This window comes from Physeter macrocephalus, chromosome 20, assembly GCF_002837175.3.
Source record: "Physeter macrocephalus isolate SW-GA chromosome 20, ASM283717v5, whole genome shotgun sequence".
In the NCBI taxonomy this organism is placed as follows: Eukaryota; Metazoa; Chordata; class Mammalia; order Artiodactyla; family Physeteridae; genus Physeter; species Physeter macrocephalus.
In genome coordinates, this window is record NC_041233.1 from 12,562,255 (window position 1) to 12,567,547 (window position 5,293).

Consider the following 5,293-nt stretch of genomic DNA (forward strand, 5'->3'; position numbering starts at 1 on the left):
CGCACGGGAGAAGGCCACAACAGTGAGAGGCCCGCGTACCGCAAAAAACAAACAAACAAACAAACAAAACATTGAAATATGTGCCATCATTGAATCTGTAAAATAAAATTAATCAGAATGATGGCTAATGTAATGGATAATGGTAACTATAGTTAACACACTGTATTAAATATTTGAAATTTGCCAAGAGAGTAATCTTAAAAGTTCTCATCACACGAAAAAACTGTAACTATGTGTGGTGATACATGTTAATTAAACTTACTGTGGTGATCATTTTGCAATATACACATATTTAGAATCATTGTGTTGTACACCTAAAAGTAATATGTTATATGGCAACTGTATCTCAATTAAAAAATAAACTAAAATAAAATCAGAAGGATGCGAATGAGCGTGCAAAGAAAAAACAGAGAACCACTTCTCCTACAGGTAGCAGGCCCAACTGCTAACTACTGTTAATAACAGGTATCATATATTATGCCCCTGCCCAAAGGATAGGCTCTCAAGACAGATTTCTTGGGTTCAAATCCTGGTCATGCCATTTACTTAGCCGAGTGACCTTATTAAAATTCTCAGATTAAGATAAAAATTATGCCTCCCTAGATAAAATAAGGTATGTGGCTCAGCTGACATACCGTGTTTAATAAAGATGAATAATAATAATTATTATTATTATCTGTAAGTGAAACAGTGAACAGAAAGTGGCTTTACCCTGCATAGTGGCTCAGGAAAGTACAGGTGTTTTCCTATCCAAAGTTTCAATCAAACTAAAAGTTGTTATACCATAAGATTACAGAGTCAGAGGGAAAATAATTGTTGGATTTGAATAAAGCACTGAAGGCTATTTGAAACACATTAGTACTCTTTTACATTTACAGGAAGCAAATACTATTAAGATTTTATTCATTTACTTCTTTAGGGAAAGCTCACAAAACTGAACTTCAAGGAATAAACTACAGTTAAGGATGTTAACAATGTTGGTATAAATACAATAATAATGTTCAATCATATTTTAATTTCTTAGCATGGCTTGTCATGTCCTCCATAATCTAGCCCCATCCGACCTCCCAGCCTTATCTATCTTAAATTCCAGGCTCCAGCCACTCCAAACTGCTCTGCTACCTTGGAACACACCAGACTTCCAGCAGCCCTCATTTCCATCAAAAAAATCCTCTTCCTTCTTCAAGTGCCAGCTCAAATGCTACACCCACCACGCAACTTTTCTCAGTTCTTAACCTTGAATAAACCTCTCCTTTTCTCTGCCATTCAATAGCACACTATTGATGTCACTGCCATATGATTCCATTTTTACTATCTTGTACTATAGATATTTGTAAACATGCCTATCTTTCCCACCAGACTAAACTCTTTGAAAGAACGGGTCATGTGTTCTTTCCTTGAACTCAGTTTTAAGTCACAGTTCAATCTCATTATCTGCAGGGAATACACTGAGGTCTGCAAAGAACCTCCCAAAGAAAAGGCCAGCTAGCTCAAAATATATGCATTCTTGCAATCTTTAATTAAAATTAAAGTCACTAGGTGATACTTTCTTGTAAAGCTATAGTTAAACCAGCAAGACATTGTTTCTTTTGTACTTTCCCACTGGCTTTCTATACCCAACTGCATTGTATGAATTAAGTTCAAGAAATAGCTCACTTCGGAAAAACACTACAAAACCTAGGGGTTCAAAGATTGAGGTGAGGGCTTCCCTGGTGGCGCAGTGGTTGGGAGTCCGCCTGCCGATGCAGGGGACGTGGGTTCGTGCCCCGGTCCGGGAAGATCCCACATGCCGCGGAGCGGCTGGGGCCCTGAGCCATGGCCCCTGAGCCATGGCCGCTAAGCCTGCGCCTCCGGAGCCTGTGCTCCGCAACGGGAGAGGCCACAACAGTGAGAGGCCTGCGTACCAAAAAAAAAAAAAAAAAATTGAGGTGACAAAATAAAGCTTGAAAATCTGACTACATCTAATTGTCATCCTCTAGCACTAGTTTCATGACCAGGTCCACACCCAAAGCACCACAATCTGCCCTGATACAGATTCAGACACCCATCACCGCCATCTTCTGAGTCTCAGTCAGAAATCAGAAAAGATTTCCTAGTGTCCTGATCTACCTCTGCATCTTTTGTCCTTTTCTATATTCATCCCACAGACAGGAAGGGTCCTTGTTACCCCTCTTGCCTACTCACAGAAGAGAAGAAACAGAGAAGGATGTTCTTAGGCAGTCAGTGCAGAGTTGTTGCAAAATTGCAGGTTAAGCTATTTTATTATGTCATTTCCACTTCCCAGGGCCTTAAAAAATTTTTTTTTTCTAGCAATGATATGGGTAATCCTATTATCTGGATCCACAAGGTATTTAAAAGAAGGTGTAATCCTATAATTAATAATTGGTGCTTTCACTTCAGAATCTTCTCTATCTTCCTCAGTCCTCTGCCTGAACCAGCCAGAACAATTTCTCACAGCTGAAGCCAACTCAAATCTAAGAAACTTCGGACATACCAAATTAACAGGATTTGATGGAACAACTGAAAATCCTACTGAGGGGCGGGGGAGGAACCCACCTGCAATCCGAGCTAGAATCCAGGTAATTCAAGATTTAAAAAAAAGACACCCAAACTAACTGTGACCCAGGAGATTGATCCAAAAAATATTATATTAAATAACTTACTATGTAAGTAATATGCGTATTTAGTGTAAATCCTACCTAAACCTCCGGGATGGATGGCCTTGGGCTAGATTAGACAAGGCATCCTAAGAAACACTCATCTGTTTTTGATGACCAAGGTTTTAAGGGGTTGTTAGGTCCCTCCAAAGCCTCTGGCAGCTGCTGAAGCTAGAGCAGGTTGCCTAGGGAGAGCCACAGATGGAACGTGAAGCACCAAGTCCTCCCAAGTTCCCGCTCTGTGTCCAGGTGGCCGAGGCGCCCGTGCCTCCTGCGCTCGCCCGAGCTGCGCGCTGCTTTCCTCCCAGCTCAGGAGCCCCCCGCGGGCGCCCCCAACGCGACCCTCCCGGGGACACCTGCGTGCACCAGCGAGGCCTCGCTGCCCTCTGGGAAACTGGGGCTCACCTGGGTCGCTTCCCCCCCGCCCCCCCGCTCTGCCACCAGCAGTCCCAGAAGCTGTCTCGGGAGTCCCGGAGCAGATCTCTTCCCTGAGCCCAATCCGAGGGCACCGGCCTCCCTCCAGGACTCCCTTGCTCCCCTCTTCCAACTCCGTGCCAAATGCCGCCCTCGGAGCCCCGGGAAAACTGGCCCACCGCGGAGAAAGGGTTGCGGGGGTCATGGGGTGGGCGCAAACGCAGCGAGGACACTCTCAGCCCCCGGCACACACTTCCAACAAGGAACCGGTTCCAAGCTGCTCGGCCGTGGATGGCAGGGTCGCCTCCTCCTACGGCTCCGAGACGGAGGAGGTACTTCTCGCCTCCGGGAGGCTAGGCAGACGGGCGGCCGCCGACCGCTGGCACCCTCCCCGCGAGCTCCAGCGCTTTACCTGTGTACCGGCCTCGGCGGGTCTCCGGGGCGCAACACAGGGCGCAGTGCCCCGGGCGGGTGGTGCGGGGAGGACCGCAGCCGCCGCTCTCCCCTGCAGCTCCGGGCCTGCCGGGCGGCTATTTATCCGGGGGCCCGGCTCCGGCCCCTGCCGGAGTATTGGGCAATCGGTCCCGCTACGCGCTGCCCCGCGAGCCGCCGCCCTCTGCCCCCGCCGAGCCCCGCGGCGGCGGCGGCGGCCACGTGGAGGGAGGGAGCCGGCCCCTCCTGTGGGCTCCACCTTCTCGTCGTGGTCCTCCTCCTCAGGAAGTTATTCACCCCCACCCCCCCGTCCCGTCTCTCTTCTTTGCGGGGCACCCCGGCCAGTCTGAACCGGTTGTGACTGAGTGAGTGGGGAAGGAGGAGGCGGCGGAGGAGATGGAGGTGGAAAAGCGGGCGGTAGGGGGCGCTGCTCCCGCTCTCGCGGCTCCCGGCCGGGCCGGGCCGGCCAGGCGGAGGGAGGGCTCCGTGGGGGCCGCTGCCCGGGCCCGGCTGCGGCCCGGAGCCACCAAGGCCGCGGAAGAGCTGCGCACCGCCGGCCACGGGCCCTCTCGGTGCGCACACGAGCGCGTCCCCCGGCGCCGCTGCGCCCCGCCGCCCACCGCGTGCCCGCGCCGGCCCGCCCAGGACGGTGTGCATTTGGAGGGAGCCCGGGTCTGAAGATGAGTGCGAGTCTCCCGGGGTCTCCCAGGTTCCTGGACGGCCGGCGCCCTCCTGGCCGGAGCTGTATCCCCAGCTGGCAGCGATCCCAGAGAGACGGGCACCAGAACTTTGTGGAGTCGGTGCTCCTGGGCAGTGAGGAGTGAGGATGCCAAGTGCTGCCCTTTGTGACAGCTCTGTGGAAAAGGGGGGCGCCCCTGAAGTGCACACAGTGTGCTGAGGGAGAGAGGCTGCGTCTGAGGACGTTTAGTCTGTATGGCGGTGAGCCGTACTAACAATACACTCCTATCTTTAGCTGAAAGGTAATGAGCGTGAGTGCCGAGATTCCCACAGTCACTGCGGCAGACTGGGGACAGTCCATAGGTAGGTACCTAGGGCTTACCAGGTGTGGCAGCCCCGTAAAGTGATGAGCACTTTTTGTGTTCCTGTGTATATAGGTCTTTCTGAGAAGGGACACCATATCTTCTACCAGCTTCTCAAAGGGGGCTGGGACCACCCATCACCGAAATGAAAATTTCCTTTAGACACTGAACCTCCTCTAATTATGACCTAGACAAAGACCCTACACCTTGCAAAGGGTTGGTTTCTGAAGTCCAAATGAAGCTGCATAAGCTTCCTGAGCCACGGTTTTTCATCTTGCCCGCATCCAGAAGTCTATGTGAGATGAAAGTTCCAAAAAAACCTGTGGACACTGGCCACACTGGCGAGTGTTCTTACAGGTAGGAAAATAGCAGTTCATCTGTTTGTCTCACATCATTCCTTTCCACTCAGTTTACCGACTTTCATTCAGGTTATGGGGAAAAGAATGGCCAGTGCTAGTTGATATTATTTTGTTTTGTCCTAAGAGGGAGAAAGATTAGAGGGGGAAAAAGTCAAAGTAAGAATCAGAGGAAGGTGGTCCCAGAAATAGTTTCTGGAAGGAAAAATGGAGAGGGGATACAATGGGGGGTTCTCATCCTCTTCTTTTTTTTTTTTTTGGGTACGCGGGCCTCTCACTGTTGTGGCTTCTCCCACTGCGGAGCACAGGCTCCGGCCGCGCAGGCTCAGTAGCCACGGCTCACGGGCCCAGCCGCTCCGCGGCATGTGGGATCCTCCCGGACCGGGGCGCGAGC

At 50.8% G+C, this 5,293-nt stretch overlaps 1 protein-coding gene across 4 annotated transcripts in view; it reads right to left on the bottom strand.

Moving 5' to 3' along the window:
* SLC16A9 (solute carrier family 16 member 9) overlaps nt 1–3,614 on the bottom strand; it is a 78,695-nt gene extending 75,081 nt beyond the window's left edge. For all 4 annotated transcript variants that reach the window (XR_008616219.1, XM_024115753.3, XM_007111204.4 and 1 more), the window contains exon 1: nt 3,484–3,614. The gene's annotated coding sequence lies outside the window, so the exon portion shown is untranslated. The remainder of the gene's footprint in view (nt 1–3,483) is intronic.
* Nucleotides 3,615–5,293: the final 1,679 nt, after the last annotated feature.